Here is an 11570-nt window from a genome sequence, read left to right on the forward strand (position 1 = left end):
TAGTTTTGTCATGCACCTGTCTCGGAACAGGTACATCTATGCACTTAAATAGCGAATGGAGGACGCTTTTCCAGTGGTTCATTTTCATGCCAGCCAGGTAGGCTATACTCCTTTTGTAAAGAGAAGCTATATGCTTAATTTAGGAAAGTTGAGAAATAAATATAGAAAGCTGATAGGAACCTTTTTTATACTGAACAACAATTAAAATGCAACATGTTGGTCCCATGTTTCCTGAGATGAAATGAAAGATCCCAGAAATGTTCCAAAGCTTATTTTGCTCAAATATTGTGCACAAATTTGTTTACATCCCTGTTAGTGAGCATTTCCACCTGACAGGTGTGGGATATGAAGAAGCTGATTAAACAGCATGATCGTTACACAGGTGCACCTTGTGCTGGGGACAATAAAAGGCCACTCTAAAATGTGAAGTTTTGCCACACACCACAATGCCACAGATGTCTCAGGTTGAGGGAGTCAGTAATTGGCATGCTGACTGCAGGAATGTCCACCAGAGCTCTTGCCAGAGTGCCCCATGGTGGCGGTGGCGTTCTGGTATGGTCAGGCATTAGCTACGGACAACGGACAATTTAAATATACAGAGATACCATGAAGAGATCCTGAGGCCCATTGCCATCACCTCATGTTTCAGCATGATAATGCACAGCTTCGTGTCACAAGGATCTGAAGACAATTCCTGGAAGCTGAAAATATCCCAGTTCTTCCATGGCCTGCATACTCACCAGACATGTAACCCATTGAGCACGTTTGTGATGCTCTGGGTCGATGTGTACAACAGTGTGTTCCAGTTCCCGCCAATATCCAGCAACTTCGCACAGCCATTGAAGAGGAGTGGGAGGACAACATTCCACACACTGCATGAGGAAAATGATGGTCACACCAGATACAAACTGCTTTTCTGATCCACGCCCCTATTTTTTTAAAAAGGTATCTGTGACCAACAGATGCATATCTGTATTCCCAGTTCTGTGAAATTCTGTATTCCCAGTCCCATGAATTTATTTCAATTGAATGATTTCCATACATGAACTGTAACTCAGTAAAATCTTTGAAATTGTTGCATGTTGCATTTGAATTTTTTGTTCAATGTATTAGAGGACATCAAAACTAAACTCAGCAAAAAAAGAAACATCCTCTCACTGTCAACTGCATTTATTTTCAGCAAACTTAAAATGTGTAAATAATTGTATGAACATAGCAAGATTCAACAACTAAGACATAATGTGACTAATAGAAATGCAATAATGAGTCCCTGAACAAAGGGGGGATCAAAAATCAAAAGTAACAATCAGTATCTGGTGTGGCCACCAGCTGCATTAAGTACTGCAGTGCATCTTCTCCTCATGGACTGCATCAGATGTGCCAGTTCTTGCTGTGAGATGTTGCCCCACTCTTCCACCAAGGCACTTGCAATTCCCCGGACATTTCTGGAGGGAATGGCCCTAGCTCTCACCCTCCGATCCAACAGGTCCCAGAAGTGCTCAATGGGATTGAGATCCGGGCTCGTCGCTGGCCATGGCATAACACTGGCATTCCTGTCTTGCAGGAAATCAGGCACAGAACGAGCAACATGGCTGGTGGCATTGTCATGCTGGAGGGTCATGTCAGGATGAGCCTGCAGGAAGGGTACCCACATGAGGGAGGAGGATGTGTTAGTTGTAACGCACAGAGTTGAAGTTGCCTGCAATGACAACAAGGACCTGCCTTACATACAACAGGCCTACAAGCCTATTTCAGCCTATTGCGGACAGTCTGAGCACTGATGGACGGATTGTGCGTTCCCGGTGTAACTCGGGCAGTTGTTGTTGCCATCCTGTACCTGTCCCGCAGGTGTAATGTTCGGATGTACCGATCCTGTGCAGGCATTGTTACACATGGTCTGCCACTGTGAGGACAATTAGCTGTCCGTCCTGTCTTCCTGTAGCGCTGTCTTAGGCGTCTCACAGTACGGACATTGCAATTTACTGCCCTGGCCAGATCTGCAGTCCTCATGCCTCCTTGCAGCATACCTAAGGCACGTTCACACAGATGAGCAGGGACCCTGGGCACCTTTAATTTGGTGCTTTTCAGAGTCAGTAGAAAGGCCTCTTTAGTGTCCTAAGTTTTCATAACTGTGACCTTAATTGCCTACCGTCTGTAAGCTGTTATTGTCTTAATGACCGTTCCACAGGTGCATGTTCATTAATTGTTTATGGTTCATTGAACAAGCATGGGAAACAGTGTTAAAACCCTTTACAATGAAGATCTGTGAAGTTAATAGGATTTTTGCCGATTTTACCTACGTTTGCATTGATGTCAGAGTGATTACAGGGACAATAGAGTGCTGAGTACCAGGCAGGTAGCAAGTTTGGAAGGCTACTAATGTGCAGCATTAGAGTGCCGTTTTGGAGAAGCCTAGTTACCGTGACTAAATGGTCACTCTGAACTTGACTGCGGTCATGACTTGTAACCGACGGGGTTACGGTCACCATAACAGCCCTATATAAACATGCCACACCAAAGTCATGCAGAAACCCTGGAACTGTAAATCACACATTCCTCCGTCATTTCTCCTTGATAGCAGACTTTGCCAAAATGTCAATGAGGGAACAGCAGGACATCCTAACAAGGTATAGCGACTACAAGACCCTGGTGTCAGACCTCGTGCACTTCTGTCTCTCCTCCCTTTGATGTTACAGCCTTGAAGTTGCTGTACCTCATTGGGATCCCCTGCTATTCCTTGAACAGAGCATGTCTTACTTATTATTGCTCAGCAGTGACTGATCGACTGACTGACTTGCTCTTCAAAGGTCTGAGGAGGTACATATAGGACCAGTCCTTCAATATTTTCAGCACAAACACATATTCACATGGACAAAAGGTGGAGACGTGACCTGTTGAATGTGTTAGACAGAAGAAATAGTGTTTAACTGCTGTGACAGAAGGCTACGTTCCTTAGAACCACCCTGACAATATTGCGATACCAGGCATCAGGGGCACAACTTTCACTGGGGACGGGAGCGTCATGTCTCCCCCACATTCTGAAATTGCATTTTTCTCCCCCCAGTTATATCATTGCAATGTGATACAAAAAGCAGCAACAATATGCTTTAAGACCTTCCGGCCGCCTCAGAGCAGTTGGGTAGCCTATTTTGCAGTGTTCAGCTGACTGGATTTAGGACCTTGTGGTCACCATAGGGCAGGCTGATAGGCTGTGTGAAGGAAAAGCTTCTGGAAGGCTGGCTGGACCAGCACCAGAAAGTTGAGCATAGTTCAGTGTGTATGTGTTGCACTCTTCACTGAGTTTTAAAAAGCAAGCAGAGCAGAAACTTTAGGTCACTAAACTTTAGTTCACTGATGTAGCTGGCAAGGTAACTGCTGTTTAACTTACCAGAAAAAAATGAAACAAGTGTTTATTCGCAGTGCTGAGCTAGTATTATAACTGACATGTAATGTTAGATATTGTTTCATCTCCTCTCAACTGAGGTAAATGAATAAGCTACGCTGGCTAGTAGCTACCACAGCCAGGTCAGCTCTAGCCTCTAGTTATCTGTCAGATAGCAATTTGAGGTGGCTATTATTACTAACAGCTGTTGTTTGTATGGAAATGTTTTGTAGACTTTGTTTTGTCCCGTATCAGAAGTAAATGAACTTGGCTCGCTTTCGCCAGTTGATGTACCATTAAGAGAGCTCGCCAAAAGTCGGCTAACGTTAGCTATTATTTTGCCTCAATCACACTAGACCTGAATCAACTGATGAAACCATTGGCCAAACGATTGAAGATTGATATTCAGAATTGTTTTCAGTGCAATGTGAGTTTTATTAGTCTGTATGGCAATGTAACGCTATTGATCTGTCAGTTTCCCTAGCTAATTCCCTACTTTTTACACTGACAGTAATAAACAGCTCTAATGTTACAGCCTTCACTGTCATGGTGCACAGTAGAGGTCTGCGCAGGACCGATTTATTCATCCCGCTCCCGCCTGCACCTGCCTGCACCCGCTGGCTCTCTGCCAGGTTTCCTCCAGATGTGATGCTTGGCATTCAGGCCAAAGAGTTCAATCTTGGTTTCATCAGACCAGAGAATCTGGTTTCTTATGGTCTGAGAGTCTGGAGATACATGACACAAACTCAGATCGAGCTGTCATGTGCCATTTACTGAGGAGGGGCTTCGTCTGGCCACTCTACTATAAAGGCCTGATTGGTGGAGTGCTGTAGAGATGGTTGTCCTTCTGGAAGGCTCTCCCATCTCCACAGAGGAACTCTAGAGCTCTGTCAGAGTGACCATCGGCTTCTTGGTCACCTCCCAGACCAAGGTCCTTCTCCCCCGATTGCTCAGTTTGGCCGGGCAGCCAGCTCTAGGAAGAGTCTTGGTGGTTCCAAGGCCACTGTGTTCTTTGGGACCTTCAATGCTGCATAAATGTTTCGGTACCCTTCCCCAGATCTGTCCCTCGACACAATCCTGTGTCTGAGCTCTTCGGACAATTCTTTAGACCTCATGGCTAGGTTTTTGCTCTGACATGCACTGTCAACTGTGGGACCTTCTATAGACAGGTGTGTGCCTTTCGAAAACATGTCCAATCAATTGAATTTACCACAGGTGGACTCCAATCAAGTTGTAGAAACAGCAAGGATGATCAATGGAAACAGGATGAACCTGAGCTCAATTTCGTGTCTCATAGCAAAGGGTCGGAATACTTATGTAAACAAGGTATTTCTGTTATTTATTTCGGAAAAACCTGTTTTGCCTTGGCAGAATGGGGTATTGTGTGTAGATTGATGAGTACCGTAACAGAATGTGTAAAAAGGGAAGGGGTGTGAATACTTTCCAAATGTACTGTATATTTGTATTTTTTCAAGAGTTGTTCATTTGTTAGGCAATTGGTTCAAGGTGTAACACATTATTTATTATTGAATTTCCTTTGATCTAGTTCAGTCTTATCAATCACTTCAATACATTTAATAATGATATCTTACCTAGCTTGATGACTATGTGCATTTTTGCTTACTTTCCGTTGTAAATGGAGACGCCATATTGGATTGTGTAAGAATGCAGGAAATTAGCTTTAGATGCCCAAACAAATTCTGGGGGAGGACACCAAAGACACCCCCGCCAGGTTATGCCCCCCCCCCAACCCCTGCCAGGTCTCATAGATACATTAGTGATCCTGAAGTGGCTTTGTTCCTTTTCAAGTTATATATTCTATAATGAAATTCATTCATATCAGCACTTGCCAAAATCCTTCTACCTCACTCTTTCCTTATTACCAATACAAGTGCTTATTCAGAAGTGGAAATTGTATGAACTTCATAAGAATTGAGTGCCTTGACCATGGCCTGGACCTTTCATATTCTGCCATAATGGGATTTGCAAGAAGCGTTTCTCTGGGGATAATAAGGGTTTGTGTGATTGCCTACAGTACACTGTAGCTTTGAAAAGCCTGTTTTCATTTTGGAGGTTGGCGCTTCTGAGTGGTCTGGTCTCAGGGAATAAAAAGCTTTTATTCTGTCTGCTCAATCTGGGGGATTTTCATTCAATGATGGGGCTTATTGTTAAAGGCCATGGGTCTAGAAATATCCCGAATGGCTGATTCAAAAAATCTACAGCAAGAACATGTTACCCTAGATTCCTAAAACCGCCTCAGAATTCCCAAATTCTTAATACATATAGGGGAGATGTATTTAATTGTTCAAGCTCAAATGACAATTGATAGCACAACTTGGTGACACACACCACCGACTGTCAAATTACTGCAGTTGAGCACATTTCAAAACTACTTCAGAATCCTACCTTTGCCTGCAGTATCAGTGTCCGGGTGCTGTTGTGAAGTGTGTCTCATGGTTTTGCTGTGCTCTGCCAGTAATATGGTAACAGAAATACAATTAAAAGCACCTGGGCTCTGAGGAAATAGGGGGAGGCAGATACCCTTTAAAAAAGTCACTACAGAGCCCCATTGGCTACCAGGGCCCTGACTGGATGCTTCTAATAATCTGACAGGAACGAGCACGACCTGCGGTTCCCGTCTCTCTGCTAATCAATGTACACACACACACACAGTCTAAAGACACACAGGCATGCACACGCGCGCACACACCCAGATACTGCAAACATGTGCATCTCACACACACACACACTCACACACACACACACACACACACCTGACCCTGTCCATGGACATCATTACCGACTTCAAATGCCTTTCAAAAAAGACTCAAGGGATGAGGGATCAAAATGACAAGTGACGAACAGTGATTCCTAATATGAGATGTGGATTGTCAGCTCTAGCTTTGTATGAGTGAAATAGGATGATTGATAGATCTTTTATACTCCACTCATGATTGAATGTCCTTTAGCCTGTTACCAACACACACACACACACAATCATATTTCCCAGTGGGACTGTGACTGTATTTATGCTGAAATAACAGTGTGGCGAGGTGTCAGAGTCAAATTAGCCAGTTAATTGGGGGCGACCCCTCCTGCTCTGGGAAGTGATTAAGCGAAAGACAATATTAAAAGATTTCGGGGGACGTTTAATTGGTGGAGCTGAATCATGAACACGGTTCTTGTGAGATGTTGGTATTGATTCCTGTGATCTTTAATCTGATAGTGAGGCACAACATTGTGTAAATAATGGGGTCGTGTATGGGTCACCTCTTGGAGATGACTTAGATTCACATCTGAAATGGTGAGATCTATCTATAATTGGACATACAACGTTTCACTTCAGAATGGCACCTTCTGTTCTTCATAAGTGAATTGTGCTGTGTCTCTTCCAAATGTAAATCCATTTTAAATGTGCCTGTAAGCCTGTGTGCTTTACAGATCTTGTCACTAGCATAAAGATGGACTGTTTTCTACTATTTTGAGAAAAGTCCTAAATTAGGTTCATAAGGATTTTGTGAATTAATAAAAATCTCAGCCTACACAACATGCATTTTTTTGTGGAGGAGTACAGGTTAGATGTATTTTAGAAGCCCATAACAGTGTACGGCTTGGCATATCAGACATAACATCTCGGGGAGCTTACTGTACATCCATTCTACAGAGATAATACCTAGAACTCAAACACTTCACAGAGCCTTCACATGAACTAAAAAGCTGGAAGGAGGACGTGAAAAGGACAGCATGTCAATGGAAGAGGAACACCTTTTGAAAAGCCACTACGAATGTAGTGACTGGATCTTCACAACTGTTCACTCCACACTTAGAGAATGGCACAGGGATTGAAACAATTCACACACAAAGAGAAGATTCTTGCACATTTCATCAAAGAATTGAGAGAGGGCGATGCGTTGGTTGCCATAGCAATTGTCGACAGTGTCACATGGTTGCCTAGGAACTAGTCCTGCATGTGGTGCTGGGCCAAGTTTTTTTAGTTTTTTTTATTTTGGCATGCCTCCAAGTACAGCTGGAATGGAATGCAGGTGTTGCGGAAAGGTTCAATCTCACCACGTCTTCTGACTGACGGAATCAAGGCCTATCTATTTCTATGGAACATGCTGTCTGTTTGGTCAGAGTAAGCCTATGTCACATCCTCCTGGGTCACATGGAGGGCAGTGGAAGCACAAAGACAACATTAAGCCTGGAAATTAATTCAACTGAGATTGAGAAATGGTCTTTGGCTAAGGTTGCTGGTGCATAGAGTATAGAAATGCATTTTTAAAAAACAAGTAATGTATAGGTTAAATAAAAGGGTTAATGTCTTGAGATATTTAGGTTAACATATTAGGGCAGTGTTCAATGTCCTCATTTCTCCAACCATTAGGAAGGAGAGAGGATCGAACGTTCATATGCTCTGACTGAACATCAAGCAAATCCTCCCTGTGTATATCTCAGACCCTACTGAAGTTGTCAATCACAAATCTTCCATGTTATACTGCATTATCATAAAACTGAAATATCAGAATAAGTATTCAGACCTTTTACTTGGTACGTTGTTGAAGCATCTTTGGCAGCGATTACAACATTGAGTCTTCTTGGGAATGACGCTACAAGCTGGGAACACCTGTATTTGGAGAGCTTCTCCCATTCTTCTCTGCAGATCCTCTCAAGCTCTGTCAGGTTGGATGGGGAGCGTTGCCGCACAGCTATTTTCAGGTCTCTTCAGAGATGTTCGATTGGGTTCAACTCCGGGCTCTGGCTGGGGCACTCAAGGACATTCAGAGACTTGTCCCGAAGCCACTCCTGCATTGTCTTGGCTGTGTGCTTATGGTCGTTGTCCTGTTGGAAGGTGAACCTTCACCCCAGATTGAGGTCCTGAGCGCTCTTGAGCAGGTATTCATCAAGGATCTCTCTGTACTTTGCTCCGTTCATCATTCCCTCGATCCTAACTAGTCTCTCAGTCCCTGCCGCTGAAAAACATCCCCACAACATGATGCTGCCACCACCATGCTTCACCGTAGGGATAGTACCAGGTTTCCTCTAGATGTGACGCTTGGCATTCAGGCCAAAGAGTTCAGTCTCGGTTTCATCAGACCAGAGAATCTGGTTTCTTATGGTCTGAGAGTCTGGAACTCAGAGCGAGCTATAATGTGCCATTTACAGAGGAGTGGCTTCCGTCTGGCCACTCTACCATAAAAGCCTGATTGGTGGAGTGCAGCAGAGATGGTTGTTCTTCTGTAAGGTCCTCCCATCTCCACAGAGTAACTCCAGAGCTCTGTCAGAGTGACCATCAGCTTCTTGGTCACCTCCCTGACCAAGGCCCTTCTCCCCCGATTGCTCAGTTTGGCCGGATGGCCAACTCTAGCATGAGTCTTGGTGGTTCCAAACTTCTTCTATTTAAGAATAATGGAGGCCACTGTGTTCTTGGGGATTTTCAATACTGCAGAAATGTTTTGGTACACTTCCCCAGATCTGTTCCACGACACAATCCTATCTCTACGCTCTACAGACAATTCCTTCGAGCTCATGACTTGACTTTTGCTCTGACATGCACTGGCAACTGTGAGATCTTAAATAGACAGGTGTGTGCCTTTCCAAATTCACCACAGGTGGACTCCAATCAAGTTGTAGAAACATCTCAAGGATGATCAATAGAAACAGGATGCACCTGAGCTCAATTTCGAGTCTCATAGCAAAAGATCTGAATATTTATGTAAATATGTTTTTTTTTTTTTTTTTCTAATAACTTTGCCAAAATTTGGTAGTAGAATGGCCTGACTGAAGAGGTCAGTGACTTTCAACATGGCACCAACATAGGATGCCACCTTTCCAAAGTCAGTTTGTCAAATTTCTACTCTGCTAGAGCAGCCCAGGTCAACAGTAAGTGCTGTTACTGTGAAGTGTAAACATCTAGGAGCAACAACGGCTCAGCTGCGAAGTGGTAGGCCACACAATATCACAGAACAGGACTGCCGAGTGCTGAAATTGTCTGTCCTCGGTTGCAACACTCACTGAGGAGTTCCAAACTGCCTCTGGACGCAACTTCAGCACAATAACTGTTCTTTGTGAGCTTCATGAAATGGGGTTTCCATGGCCGAGCAGCCGCACACAAACCTAAGATCACCATGCGCAATGCCAAGCGTCAGCTGGAGTGGTGTAAAGCTTGCTGCCATTGGACTCTGGAGCAGTGGAAACGAGTTCTCTGGAGTGATGAATCACGCTTCACCATCTGACAGTCCGACTGCAAAATCTGGGTTTGGCAAATGCTAAGAGAATGCTACCTGCCCCAATGCATAATGCCAACTGTAAAGTTTGGTGGAGGAGGAATAATGGTCTGAGGCTGTTTTTCATGGTTCGGGTTAGGGCCCTTAGTTCTAGTGAAGGGAAATCTTAATGCTACAGCATACAATGACATTCTAGATTATTCTGTGCTTCCAACTTTGTGGCAACAGTTTGGGAAGGCCCTTTCCTGTTTGAGCATGACAGTTCCCCCATGCAAAAAGCGGTCCATACAGAAATGGTTTGTTGAGATCAGTGTGGAAGAACTTGACTGGCCTGCACAGAGCCCTGACCTCAACCCCCATCAAACACCTTTGGGATGAATTGGAAAGCCGACTGCGAACCAGGCCTAATCGCCCAACCTCAGTGCCCGACTTCACTAATGATCTTGTGGCTGAATAGAAGCAAGTCCCCTCAGTAATGCTCCAACATCTAATGGAAAGCCTTATGAATATAATGTATGCACACACGGCACTACACTATGTTGCTTTGTATAAAATTGTCTGCTAAATTGAATATATTATTATATTCTTCCGGTATGCTTATATTGTCTCATACAATACAATGCTGCCCACATCTGGTTGCTGAACGTCACTACATAACCAATGTATTTTGGTAGACAATGACATCTATTGGTCATAATAACCATCACATTGCATGCAAATTGTAAAAATAAACGGGATGACTTTTATCTCCAGGGAATTTTAAATCCATTTTAATATGTTGGCCTTTATAGTAGCTTCCAAAGCCGATTAATTAATCAATTCATGATGAGCGACCTGCACACGCAGTCAGTAATACAGACATGATATTATTTTCTGTTTACGTATTTATTTATACAGCGAAATCAGTCTCCTTAGAGACCGTCAAAAATTGCCAAAGCCGACTATATTTCAAGTCGTCTCAGCGGGGTATTGGGTAAAGTTTTCAACTAGCAATAATCGCGCCTCGGATAGACCTCATCGGCTACGATACTGCCACTGCGCAAAGCTGACATAGAATAGGAATCGAGTGGATTGACTATCGGTACAATTACGGTCCCTATGACGGTTTAAATCAATAAATATATCAACAATATATAAACAGGTAAATTATGAATTGATGTAAAATATGATTAAGGAAAAAAGTATTACATGTGTTAGTTTTTAGAGTTTTATTATTTATAATAAACACAAACCGCGCAGTGCATTGTGGGATACATTGTCTCAAAACGTGGCTATCACTGATTAGTAGACTACAGGCTGGATACAACGACCCTTACAAAGTATTCCGATATAATTATATTCCTATTTAGAACATTTTGGGAATAATTGAGAATCATGTCTTATCTATGTTTTACATTTCTTTCTACAACGTTCTAAAATGGTGCACTCTCTTTTGTTAAGTACGATGGCCATAAAGTAAGAATGCGGTTGTTGACTCCTTGTGGTTGAAAACATCTCACGGATGGTACCTTATAATAATATTCTTGAGGTGATGCTACTTCTATTTTGAGAGCAATATTAGGTCGCTAATATCAACAACATTATCTGACTACACCTCCAAACTATCCCCTAGTTACCACTGAATTTCATGACAATTTTTTTTATGAGCCTATCAGTGCTCTCTAGTCTGATATACGAAGCCCCTTGGCGTGTCAATTTTAGTTTGCAACGCATTTCATTGTACGTGACATTTAAAACTTTAAATTTGTAACATTCCAACCAGCAGATGGCAATCTAATCTAATGCAAAGTGACAAATCTTCAAGATTCTTTCTATGACGACCTCCGAGTTTAAAGCCTCTTCAACAAGATTTGCTTTACAAAATGCACAACTACATTGTGTATCAAAATTAGACATAGGCCGAGTAGGCTATTCAAATTATAATGCTCATGATTTTCATGGGTTCTCATGTGCCACGTTTAATT

General features: G+C 43.0%; 1 non-coding gene across 1 annotated transcript; it reads right to left on the reverse strand.

The window, feature by feature from the left end:
• Window positions 1-10512: 10512 nt before the first annotated feature.
• On the reverse strand, window positions 10513-10653 carry LOC118944230 (U4 spliceosomal RNA). The gene has a single exon (XR_005039524.1). It is a non-coding gene; the product is annotated as a U4 spliceosomal RNA (small nuclear RNA).
• Between the last annotated feature and the right edge of the window lie 917 nt (window positions 10654-11570).

The sequence above is a fragment of the Oncorhynchus mykiss genome, chromosome 2 (assembly GCF_057628025.1).
Source record: "Oncorhynchus mykiss isolate SJ-2025 chromosome 2, ASM5762802v1, whole genome shotgun sequence".
Taxonomy (NCBI): Eukaryota; Metazoa; Chordata; class Actinopteri; order Salmoniformes; family Salmonidae; genus Oncorhynchus; species Oncorhynchus mykiss.